The sequence below is a fragment of the Apostichopus japonicus genome, chromosome 20, assembly GCF_037975245.1.
Source record: "Apostichopus japonicus isolate 1M-3 chromosome 20, ASM3797524v1, whole genome shotgun sequence".
Taxonomy (NCBI): Eukaryota; Metazoa; Echinodermata; class Holothuroidea; order Aspidochirotida; family Stichopodidae; genus Apostichopus; species Apostichopus japonicus.
The window spans coordinates 8,802,384-8,817,764 of NC_092580.1; positions in this window are offsets into that span (position 1 = coordinate 8,802,384).

The following is a 15,381-nucleotide window of genomic DNA, read 5'->3' on the forward strand; positions in this document are numbered from 1 at the left end:
TGCGTCACCGATCAATCGAATTTGCGGCACCGATCAATCAAATGTGTGGCACCGATCAATCGAATGTTCGACACCGATCAATCGAATGTTCGACACCCATCAATCGAACGTTCGACACCGATCAATCGAATGTTCGACACCCATCAATCGAATGTTCGACACCGATCAATCGAATGTGCGACACAGATCAATCGAATGTCCGACAACCATCAACCGAATGGGCGACATCGATCAATCGAATGTTCGACACCGATCAATCGAATATACGACACCGATCAATCGAATGTGCGACACCCATTAATCGAATGTCCGACAACCATTAAGCGAATGTTCGACAACGATCAGCCGAATATGCGATTCCTGTCAATCGAATGTTCGACAACCATCAATCGAATGTGCGACACAGATCAATCGAATGTGCGAGACCTATCAATCGAATGTGCGACACAGATCAATCGAATGTTCGACACCGATCAAGCGAATATACGACACCTATCAATCAAATGTGCGACATGGATCAATCCAATGTTCGACACCGATCAATCGAATGTTCGACACCGATCAATCGAATGTTCGACACCCATTAATCGAATCTTCGACACCGATCAATCGAATGTTCGACACCGATCAATCGAATGTTCGACACCCATCAATCGAATGTTCGACACCCATCGATCGAATGTTCGACACCGATCAATCGAATGTTCGACACCGATCAATCGAATGTTCGACACCCATCAATCGAATGTTCGACACCCATCAATCGAATGTTCGACACCGATCAATCGAATTTGCGGCACCGATCAATCGAATGTTCGACACCAATCGACCGAATGTGCGACAACCATCAATCGAATGTGCGACACCAATTAAACGAATGTTCGACACCGATTAAACAAATGTTCGACACCGATCAATCGAATGTGCGACACCTATCAATCAAATGTGCGACACCGATAAATCGAATGTTCGACACCCATCAATCGAATGTTCGACACCCATCAATCGAATGTTCGACACCGATCAATCGAATGTGCGACACCGATCAATCGAATGTTCGACACCCATGAATCGAATGTTCGACACCCATGAATCGAATGTTCGACACCGATCAATCGAATGTTCGACACCGATCAATCGAATGTTCGACACCCATCAATCGAATGTTCGACACCCATCAATCGAATGTTCGACACCGATCAATCGAATGTTCGACACCGATCAATCGAATGTTCGACACCCATCAATCGAATGTTCGACACCCATCAATCGAATGTGCGACATGGATCAATCAAATGTTCGACACCGATCAATCGAATGGTAGACACCGATCAATCGAATTTGCGGCACCGATCAATCAAATGTGTGGCACCGATCAATCGAATGTTCGACACCGATCAATCGAATGTTCGACACCTATCAACCGAATGTGCGACACAGATCAATCGATGTGCTACACCGATTAAACGAATGTTCGACACCGATCAATCGAATGTGCTGCACCGATTAAGCGAATGTTCGACACCGGTCAATCGAATATACGACACCTATCAATCAAATGTGCGACATGGATCAATCAAATCTTCGACACCGATCAATCGAATGTTCGACACCGATCAATCGAATGTGCGGCACCGATCAATCGAATGTTCGACACCAATCGACCGAATGTGCGACAACCATCAATCGAATGTGCGACACCGATTAAACGAATGTTCGACACCGATCAATCGAATGTGCGACACCGATCAATCGAATGTTCGACACCCATCAATCAAATGTGCGACATGGATCAATCAAATCTTCGACACCGATCAATCGAATGTTCGACACCGATCAATCGAATTTGCGGCACCGATCAATCAAATGTGTGGCACCGATCAATCGAATGTTCGACACCGATCAATCGAATGTTCGACACCCATCAATCGAATGTTCGACAACCATCAAACGAATGTGCGACACCCATCAATCGAATGTGCGACACCCATTAATCGAATGTCCGACAACCATCAATCGAATGTTCGACAACGATCAGCCGAATATGCGACCCCTATCAATCGAATGTTCGACAACCATCAATCGAATGTGCGACATGGATCAATCAAATGTTCGACACCTATCAATCGAATGTTCGACACCGATCAATCGAATTTGCGTCACCGATCAATCGAATTTGCGGCACCGATCAATCAAATGTGTGGCACCGATCAATCGAATGTTCGACACCGATCAATCGAATGTTCGACACCCATCAATCGAATGTTCGACACCGATCAATCGAATGTTCGACACCCATCAATCGAATGTTCGACACCGATCAATCGAATGTGCGACACAGATCAATCGAATGTCCGACAACCATCAACCGAATGGGCGACATCGATCAATCGAATGTTCGACACCGATCAATCGAATGTTCGACACCGATCAATCGAATGTGCGACACCCATTAATCGAATGTCCGACAACCATTAAGCGAATGTTCGACAACGATCAGCCGAATATGCGATTCCTGTCAATCGAATGTTCGACAACCATCAATCGAATGTGCGACACAGATCAATCGAATGTGCGAGACCTATCAATCGAATGTGCGACACAGATCAATCGAATGTTCGACACCGATCAAGCGAATATACGACACCTATCAATCAAATGTGCGACATGGATCAATCCAATGTTCGACACCGATCAATCGAATGTTCGACACCGATCAATCGAATGTTCGACACCCATTAATCGAATCTTCGACACCGATCAATCGAATGTTCGACACCCATCAATCGAATGTTCGACACGCATCAATCGAATGTTCGACACCCATCGATCGAATGTTCGACACCGATCAATCGAATGTTCGACACCGATCAATCGAATGTTCGACACCCATCAATCGAATGTTCGACACCCATCAATCGAATGTTCGACACCGATCAATCGAATTTGCGGCACCGATCAATCGAATGTTCGACACCAATCGACCGAATGTGCGACAACCATCAATCGAATGTGCGACACCAATTAAACGAATGTTCGACACCGATTAAACAAATGTTCGACACCGATCAATCGAATGTGCGACACCTATCAATCAAATGTGCGACACCGATAAATCGAATGTTCGACACCCATCAATCGAATGTTCGACACCCATCAATCGAATGTTCGACACCGATCAATCGAATGTTCGACACCCATCAATCGAATGTTCGACACCCATCAATCGAATGTTCGACACCGATCAATCGAATGTTCGACACCGATCAATCGAATGTTCGACACCCATCAATCGAATGTTCGACACCCATCAATCGAATGTGCGACACCTATCAATCGAATGTGCGACACAGATCAATCGAATGTTCGACACCGATCAATCGAATATACGACACCTATCAATCAAATGTGCGACATGGATCAATCCAATGTTCGACACCGATCAATCGAATGTTCGACACCGATCAATCGAATTAGCGGCACCGATCAATCGAATGTTCGACACCCATCGATCGAATGTTCGACACCCATCGATCGAATGTTCGACACCGATCAATCGAATGTTCGACACAGATCAATCGAATGTTCGACACCCATCAATCGAATGTTCGACACCCATCAATCGAATGTTCGACACCGATCAATCGAATTTGCGGCACCGATCAATCGAATGTTCGACACCAATCGACCGAATGTGCGACAACCATCAATCGAATGTGCGACACCAATTAAACGAATGTTCGACACCGATTAAACAATTGTTCGACACCGATCAATCGAATGTGCGACACCTATCAATCAAATGTGCGACACCGATCAATCGAATGTTCGACACCCATCAATCGAATGTTCGACACCCATCAATCGAATGTTCGACACCGATCAATCGAATGTTCGACACCCATCAATCGAATGTTCGACACCCATCAATCAAATGTTCGACACCCATCAATCGAATGTGCGACACCTATCAATCAAATGTGCGACACCGATCAATCGAATGTTCGACACCCATCAATCGAATGTGTGGCACCGATCAATCGAATGTTCGACACCGATCAATCGAATGTTCGACACCTATGAATCGAATGTTCGACACCCATCAATCGAATGTTCGACACCGATCAATCGAATGTTCGACACCGATCAATCGAATGTTCGACACCGATCTTCCAATGTTCGACACCGATCAATCGAATTTGCGGCACCGATCAATCAAATGTGTGGCACCGATCAATCAAATGTGCGACATGGATCAATCAAATGTGCGACATGGATCAATCGAATGTTCGACACCTATCAATCGAATGTTCGACACCGATCAATCGAATTTGCGGCACCGATCAATCGAATTTGCGGCACCGATCAATCAAATGTGTGGCACCGATCAATCGAATGTTCGACACCGATCAATCGAATGTTCGACACCCATCAATCGAATGTTCGACACCCATTAATCGAATGTTCGACACCGATCAATCGAATTTGCGGCACCGATCAATCGAATGTTCGACACCAATCGACCGAATGTGCGACAACCATCAATCGAATGTGCGACACCAATTAAACGAATGTTCGACACCGATTAAACGAATGTTCGACACCGATCAATCGAATGTGCGACACCTATCAATCAAATGTGCGACACCGATCAATCGAATGTTCGACACCCATCAATCGAATGTTCGACACCCATCAATCGAATGTTCGACACCCATCAATCGAATGTTCGACACCGATCAATCGAATGTTCGACACCGATCAATCGAATGTTCGACACCGATCAATCGAATGTTCGACACCCATCAATCGAATGTTCGACACCCATCAATCGAATGTTCGACACCGATCAATCGAATGTTCGACACCGATCAATCGAATGTTCGACACCAATCAATCGAATGTTCGACACCCATCAATCGAATGTTCGACACCCATCAATCGAATGTGCGACACCGATCAATCGAATGTTCGACACCGATCAATCGAATGTTCGACACCGATCAATCGAATTTGCGGCACCGATCAATCAAATGTTTGGCACCGGTCAATCGAATGTTCGACACCGATCAATCGAATGTTCGACACCAATCGACCGAATGTGCGACAACCATCAATCGAATGTGCGACACCAATTAAACGAATGTTCGACACCGATTAAACGAATGTTCGACACCGATCAATCGAATGTGCGACACCTATCAATCAAATGTGCGACACCGATCAATCGAATGTTCGACACCCATGAATCGAATGTTCGACACCCATGAATCGAATGTTCGACACCGATCAATCGAATGTTCGACACCGATCAATCGAATGTTCGACACCCATCAATCGAATGTTCGACACCCATCAATCGAATGTTCGACACCGATCAATCGAATGTTCGACACCGATCAATCGAATGTTCGACACCCATCAATCGAATGTTCGACACCCATCAATCGAATGTGCGACATGGATCAATCAAATGTTCGACACCGATCAATCGAATGGTAGACACCGATCAATCGAATTTGCGGAACCGATCAATCAAATGTGTGGCACCGATCAATCGAATGTTCGACACCGATCAATCGAATGTTCGACACCTATCAACCGAATGTGCGACACAGATCAATCGATGTGCTACACCGATTAAACGAATGTTCGACACCGATCAATCGAATGTGCTGCACCGATTAAGCGAATGTTCAACACCGGTCAATCGAATATACGACACCTATCAATCAAATGTGCGACATGGATCAATCAAATCTTCGACACCGATCAATCGAATGTTCGACACCGATCAATCGAATGTTCGACACCCATCAATCGAATGTTCGACACCCATCAATCGAATGTGCGACACCGATCAATCAAATGTTCGACACCGATCAATCGAATGTTCGACACCGATCAATCGAATTTGCGGCACCGATCAATCAAATGTTTGGCACCGGTCAATCGAATGTTCGACACCGATCAATCGAATGTTCGACACCAATCGACCGAATGTGCGACAACCATCAATCGAATGTGCGACACCAATTAAACGAATGTTCGACACCGATTAAACGAATGTTCGACACCGATCAATCGAATGTGCGACACCTATCAATCAAATGTGCGACACCGATCAATCGAATGTTCGACACCCATGAATCGAATGTTCGACACCCATGAATCGAATGTTCGACACCGATCAATCGAATGTTCGACACCGATCAATCGAATGTTCGACACCCATCAATCGAATGTTCGACACCCATCAATCGAATGTTCGACACCGATCAATCGAATGTTCGACACCCATCAATCGAATGTGCGACATGGATCAATCAAATGTTCGACACCGATCAATCGAATGGTAGACACCGATCAATCGAATTTGCGGCACCGATCAATCAAATGTGTGGCACCGATCAATCGAATGTTCGACACCGATCAATCGAATGTTCGACACCTATCAACCGAATGTGCGACACAGATCAATCGATGTGCTACACCGATTAAACGAATGTTCGACACCGATCAATCGAATGTGCTGCACCGATTAAGCGAATGTTCAACACCGGTCAATCGAATATACGACACCTATCAATCAAATGTGCGACATGGATCAATCAAATCTTCGACACCGATCAATCGAATGTTCGACACCGATCAATCGAATTTGCGGCACCGATCAATCGAATGTTCGACACCAATCGACCGAATGTGCGACAACCATCAATCGAATGTGCGACACCGATTAAACGAATGTTCGACACCGATTAAACGAATGTTCGACACCGATCAATCGAATGTGCGACACCGATCAATCGAATGTTCGACACCCATCAATCAAATGTGCGACATGGATCAATCAAATCTTCGACACCGATCAATCGAATGTTCGACACCGATCAATCGAATTTGCGGCACCGATCAATCAAATGTGTGGCACCGATCAATCGAATGTTCGACACCGATCAATCGAATGTTCGACACCCATCAATCGAATGTTCGACAACCATCAAACGAATGTGCGACACCCATCAATCGAATGTGCGACACCCATTAATCGAATGTCCGACAACCATCAATCGAATGTTCGACAACGATCAGCCGAATATGCGACCCCTATCAATCGAATGTTCGACAACCATCAATCGAATGTGCGACATGGATCAATCAAATGTTCGACACCTATCAATCGAATGTTCGACACCGATCAATCGAATTTGCGTCACCGATCAATCGAATTTGCGGCACCGATCAATCAAATGTGTGTCACCGATCAATCGAATGTTCGACACCGATCAATCGAATGTTCGACACCCATCAATCGAATGTTCGACACCGATCAATCGAATGTTCGACACCCATCAATCGAATGTTCGACACCGATCAATCGAATGTGCGACACAGATCAATCGAATGTCCGACAACCATCAACCGAATGGGCGACATCGATCAATCGAATGTTCGACACCGATCAATCGAATATACGACACCGATCAATCGAATGTGCGACACCCATTAATCGAATGTCCGACAACCATTAAGCGAATGTTCGACAACGATCAGCCGAATATGCGATTCCTGTCAATCGAATGTTCGACAACCATCAATCGAATGTGCGACACAGATCAATCGAATGTGCGAGACCTATCAATCGAATGTGCGACACAGATCAATCGAATGTTCGACACCGATCAAGCGAATATACGACACCTATCAATCAAATGTGCGACATGGATCAATCCAATGTTCGACACCGATCAATCGAATGTTCGACACCGATCAATCGAATGTTCGACACCCATTAATCGAATCTTCGACACCGATCAATCGAATGTTCGACACCGATCAATCGAATGTTCGACACCCATCAATCGAATGTTCGACACCCATCGATCGAATGTTCGACACCGATCAATCGAATGTTCGACACCGATCAATCGAATGTTCGACACCCATCAATCGAATGTTCGACACCCATCAATCGAATGTTCGACACCGATCAATCGAATTTGCGGCACCGATCAATCGAATGTTCGACACCAATCGACCGAATGTGCGACAACCATCAATCGAATGTGCGACACCAATTAAACGAATGTTCGACACCGATTAAACAAATGTTCGACACCGATCAATCGAATGTTCGACACCGATCAATCGAATATACGACACCTATCAATCAAATGTGCGATATGGATCAATCAAATGTTTGACACCTATCAATCGAATGTTCGACACCGATCAATCGAATTTGCGGCACCGATCAATCGAATTTGCGGCACCGATCATCCAAATGTGTGGCACCGATCAATCGAATGTTCGACACCCATCAATCGAATGTGTGGCACCGATCAATCGAATGTTCGACACCGATCAATCGAATGTTCGACACCTATGAATCGAATGTTCGACACCCATCAATCGAATGTTCGACACCGATCAATCGAATGTTCGACACCGATCAATCGAATGTTCGACACCGATCTTCCAATGTTCGACACCGATCAATCGAATTTGCGGCACCGATCAATCAAATGTGTGGCACCGATCAATCAAATGTGCGACATGGATCAATCAAATGTGCGACATGGATCAATCAAATGTTCGACACCTATCAATCGAATGTTCGACACCGATCAATCGAATTTGCGACACCGATCAATCGAATTTGCGGCACCGATCAATCAAATGTGTGGCACCGATCAATCGAATGTTCGACACCCATCAATCGAATGTTCGACACCGATCAATCGAATGTTCGACACCCATCAATCGAATGTTCGACACCCATCAATCGAATGTGCGACACCGATCAATCGAATGTCCGACAACCATCAACCGAATGTGCGACATCGATCAATCGAATGTTCGACACCGATCAATCGAATATACGACACCGATCAATCGAATGTGCGACACCCATTAATCGAATGTCCGACAACCATTAATCGAATGTTCGACAACGATCAGCCGAATATGCGATTCCTGTCAATCGAATGTTCGACAACCATCAATCGAATGTGCGACACAGATCAATCGAATGTGCGACACCTATCAATCGAATGTGCGACACAGATCAATCGAATGTTCGACACCGATCAATCGAATATACGACACCTATCAATCAAATGTGCGATATGGATCAATCAAATGTTCGACACCTATCAATCGAATGTTCGACACCGATCAATCGAATTTGCGGCACCGATCAATCGAATTTGCGGCACCGATCAATCAAATGTGTGGCACCGATCAATCGAATGTTCGACACCGATCAATCGAATGTTCGACACCCATCAATCGAATGTTCGACACCCATTAATCGAATGTTCGACACCGATCAATCGAATTTGCGACACCGATCAATCGAATGTTCGACACCAATCGACCGAATGTGCGACAACCATCAATCGAATGTGCGACACCAATTAAACGAATGTTCGACACCGATTAAACGAATGTTCGACACCGATCAATCGAATGTGCGACACCGATCAATCAAATGTGCGACACCGATCAATCGAATGTTCGACACCCATCAATCGAATGTTCGACACCCATCAATCGAATGTGCGACACCGATCAATCGAATGTTCGACACCCATCAATCGAATGTTCGACACCCATCAATCGAATGTTCGACACCGATCAATCGAATGTTCGACACCGATCAATCGAATGTTCGACACCGATCAATCGAATGTTCGACACCCATCAATCGAATGTTCGACACCCATCAATCGAATGTGCGACACCGATCAATCAAATGTTCGACACCGATCAATCGAATGTTCGACACCGATCAATCGAATTTGCGGCACCGATCAATCAAATGTTTGGCACCGGTCAATCGAATGTTCGACACCGATCAATCGAATGTTCGACACCAATCGACCGAATGTGCGACAACCATCAATCGAATGTGCGACACCAATTAAACGAATGTTCGACACCGATTAAACGAATGTTCAACACCGATCAATCGAATGTGCGACACCTATCAATCAAATGTGCGACACCGATCAATCGAATGTTCGACACCCATGAATCGAATGTTCGACACCCATGAATCGAATGTTCGACACCGATCAATCGAATGTTCGACACCGATCAGCCGAATGTTCGACACCCATCAATCGAATGTTCGACACCCATCAATCGAATGTTCGACACCGATCAATCGAATGTTCGACACCGATCAATCGAATGTTCGACACCCATCAATCGAATGTTCGACACCCATCAATCGAATGTGCGACATGGATCAATCAAATGTTCGACACCGATCAATCGAATGTGCGGTACCGATGAATCGAATAGGCGACACCAATTAATCGAATGTTCGACACCCATCAATCGAATGTTCGACAACCATCAAACGAATGTGCGACACCCATCAATCGAATCTTCGACACCCATCAATCGAATGTTCGACACCCATCAATCGAATGTGCGACACAGAACAATCGAATGTGCTACACCGATTAAACGAATGTTCGACACCGATCAATCGAATGTGCGACACCGATTAAACGAATGTTCGACACCGATCAATCGAATGTTCGACACCCATCAATCGAATGTGTGGCACCGATCAATCGAATGTTCGACACCGATCAATCGAATGTTCGACACCTATGAATCGAATGTTCGACACCCATCAATCGAATGTTCGACACCGATCAATCGAATGTTCGACACCGATCAATCGAATGTTCGACACCGATCTTCCAATGTTCGACACCGATCAATCGAATTTGCGGCACCGATCAATCAAATGTGTGGCACCGATCAATCGAATATACGACACCGATCAATCAAATGTGCGACATGGATCAATCAAATGTTCGACACCTATCAATCGAATGTTCGACACCGATCAATCGAATTTGCGGCACCGATCAATCGAATTTGCGGCACCGATCAATCAAATGTGTGGCACCGATCAATCGAATGTTCGACACCGATCAATCGAATGTTCAACACCCATCAATCGAATGTTCGACACCGATCAATCGAATGTTCGACACCCATCAATCGAATGTTCGACACCGATCAATCGAATGTGCGACACAGATCAATCGAATGTCCGACAACCATCAACCGAATGTGCAACATCGATCAATCGAATGTTCGACACCGATCAATCGAATATACGACACCGATCAATCGAATGTGCGACACCCATTAATCGAATGTCCGACAACCATTAATCGAATGTTCGACAACGATCAGCCGAATATGCGATTCCTGTCAATCGAATGTTCGACAACCATCAATCGGTTGTGCGACACAGATCAATCGAATGTGCGAGACATATCAATCGAATGTGCGACACAGATCAATCGAATGTTCGACACCGATCAATCGAATATACGACACCTATCAATCAAATGTGCGACATGGATCAATCCAATGTTCGACACCGATCAATCGAATGTTCGACACCGATCAATCGAATTAGCGGCACCGATCAATCAAATGTGTGGCACCGATCAATCGAATGTTCGACACCGATCAATCGAATGTTCGACACCGATCAATCGAATGTTCGACACCCATTAATCGAATCTTCGACACCGATCAATCGAATGTTCGACACCCATCAATCGAATGTTCGACACCCATCGATCGAATGTTCGACACCGATCAATCGAATTTGCGGCACCGATCAATCGAATGTTCGACACCAATCGACCGAATGTGCGACAACCATTAATCGAATGTGCGACACCAATTAAACGAACGTTCGACACCGATTAAACGAATGTTCGACACCGATCAATCGAATGTGCGACACCTATCAATCAAATGTGCGACACCGATCAATCGAATGTTCGACACCCATGAATCGAATGTTCGACACCCATGAATCGAATGTTCGACACCGATCAATCGAATGTTCGACACCTATCAACCGAATGTGCGACACAGATCAATCGATGTGCTACACCGATTAAACGAATGTTCGACACCGATCAATCGAATGTGCTGCACCGATTAAGCGAATGTTCGACACCGGTCAATCGAATATACGACACCTATCAATCAAATGTGCGACATGGATCAATCAAATCTTCGACACCGATCAATCGAATGTTCGACACCGATCAATCGAATTTGCGGCACCGATCAATCAAATGTGTGGCACAGATCAATCGAATGTTCGACACCGATCAATCGAATGTGCGACACCGATCAATCGGATGTTCGACACCCATCAATCGAATGTTCGACACCGATCAATCGAATGTTCGACAACGATCAATCGAATATGCGACACAGATCAATCGAATGTTCGACACCCATCAACCGAATGTGCGACATCGATCAATCGAATGTTCGACACCGATCAATCGAATATACGACACCGATCAATCGAATGTGCGACACCCATTAATCGAATGTCCGACAACCATCAATCGAATGTTCGACAACGATCAGCGGAATATGCGACCCCTATCAATCGAATGTTCGACAACCATCAATCGAATGTGCGACACAGATCAATCGAATGTTCGAATTCTATCAATCGAATGTTCGACACCTATCAATCGAATGTGCGACACAGATCAATCGAATGTTCGACACCCATCAACCGAATGTGCTGCACCGATTAAGCGAATGTTCGACACCGGTCAATCGAATGTGCTGCACCGATTAAGCGAATGTTCGACACCGGTCAATCGAATATACGACACCTATCAATCAAATGTGCGACATGGATCAATCAAATCTTCGACACCGATCAATCGAATGTTCGACACCCATTAATCGAATCTTCGACACCGATCAATCGAATGTTCGACACCCATCAATCGAATGTTCGACACGCATCAATCGAATGTTCGACACCCATCGATCGAATGTTCGACACCGATCAATCGAATGTTCGACACCGATCAATCGAATGTTCGACACCCATCAATCGAATGTTCGACACCCATCAATCGAATGTTCGACACCGATCAATCGAATTTGCGGCACCGATCAATCGAATGTTCGACACCAATCGACCGAATGTGCGACAACCATCAATCGAATGTGCGACACCAATTAAACGAATGTTCGACACCGATTAAACAAATATTCGACACCGATCAATCGAATGTGCGACACCTATCAATCAAATGTGCGACACCGATAAATCGAATGTTCGACACCCATCAATCGAATGTTCGACACCCATCAATCGAATGTTCGACACCGATCAATCGAATGTTCGACACCCATCAATCGAATGTTCGACACCCATCAATCGAATGTTCGACACCGATCAATCGAATGTTCGACACCGATCAATCGAATGTTCGACACCCATCAATCGAATGTTCGACACCCATCAATCGAATGTGCGACACCTATCAATCGAATGTGCGACACAGATCAATCGAATGTTCGACACCGATCAATCGAATATACGACACCTATCAATCAAATGTGCGACATGGATCAATCCAATGTTCGACACCGATCGATCGAATGTTCGACACCGATCAATCGAATTAGCGGCACCGATCAATCGAATGTTCGACACCCATCGATCGAATGTTCGACACCCATCGATCGAATGTTCGACACCGATCAATCGAATGTTCGACACAGATCAATCGAATGTTCGACACCCATCAATCGAATGTTCGACACCCATCAATCGAATGTTCGACACCGATCAATCGAATTTGCGGCACCGATCAATCGAATGTTCGACACCAATCGACCGAATGTGCGACAACCATCAATCGAATGTGCGACACCAATTAAACGAATGTTCGACACCGATTAAACAATTGTTCGACACCGATCAATCGAATGTGCGACACCTATCAATCAAATGTGCGACACCCATCAATCGAATGTGCTACACCGATCAATCGAATGTTTGACACCCATCAATCGAATGTTCGACACCCATCAATCGAATGTGCGACACCGATCAATCAAATGTTCGACACCGATCAATCGAATGTTCGACACCCATCAATCGAATGTTCGACACCGATCAATCGAATGTGCGACACAGATCAATCGAATGTCCGACAACCATCAACCGAATGTGCGACATCGATCAATCGAATGTTCGACACCGATCAATCAAATGTGCGACACCTATCAATCAAATGTGTGGCACCGATCAATCGAATGTTCGACACCGATCAATCGAATGTTCGACACCCATCAATCGAATGTTCGACACCGATCAATCGAATGTTCGACACCCATCAATCGAATGTTCGACACCGATCAATCGAATGTGCGACACAGATCAATCGAATGTCCGACAACCATCAACCGAATGTGCGACATCGATCAATCGAATGTTCGACACCGATCAATCGAATATACGACACCGATCAATCGAATGTGCGACACCCATTAATCGAATGTCCGACAACCATTAATCGAATGTTCGACAACGATCAGCCGAATATGCGACACCCATTAATCGAATGTTCGACACCGATCAATCGAATTTGCGGCACCGATCAATCGAATGTTCGACACCAATCGACCGAATGTGCGACAACCATCAATCGAATGTGCGACACCAATTAAACGAATGTTCGACACCGATTAAACGAATGTTCGACACCGAGCAATCGAATGTGCGACACCTATCAATCAAATGTGCGACACCGATCAATCGAATGTTCGACACCGATAAATCGAATGTTCGACACCCATCAATCGAATGTTCGACACCGATCAATCGAATGTTCGACACCGATAAATCGAATGTTCGACACCGATCAATCGAATGTTCGACACCCATCAATCGAATGTTCGACACCCATCAATCGAATGTGCGACACCGATCAATCAAATGTTCGACACCGATCAATCGAATGTTCGACATCGATCAATCGAATTTGCGGCACCGATCAATCAAATGTTTGGCACCGGTCAATCGAATGTTCGACACCGATCAATCGAATGTTCGACACCAATCGAGAGAATGTGCGACAACCATCAATCGAATGTGCGACACCAATGAAATGAATGTTCGACACCGATTAAACGAATGTTCAACACCGATCAATCGAATGTGCGACACCTATCAATCAAATGTGCGACACCGATCAATCGAATGTTCGACACCCATCAATCGAATGTTCGACACCCATGAATCGAATGTTCGACACCGATCAATCGAATGTTCGACACCGATCAATCGAATGTTCGACACCCATCAATCGAATGTTCGACACCCATCAATCGAATGTTCGACACCGATCAATCGAATTTGCGGCACCGATCAATCGAATGTTCGACACCAATCGACCGAATGTGCGACAACCATCAATCGAATGTGCGACACCAATTAAACGAATGTTCGACACCGATTAAACAAATGTTCGACACCGATCAATCGAATGTGCGACACCT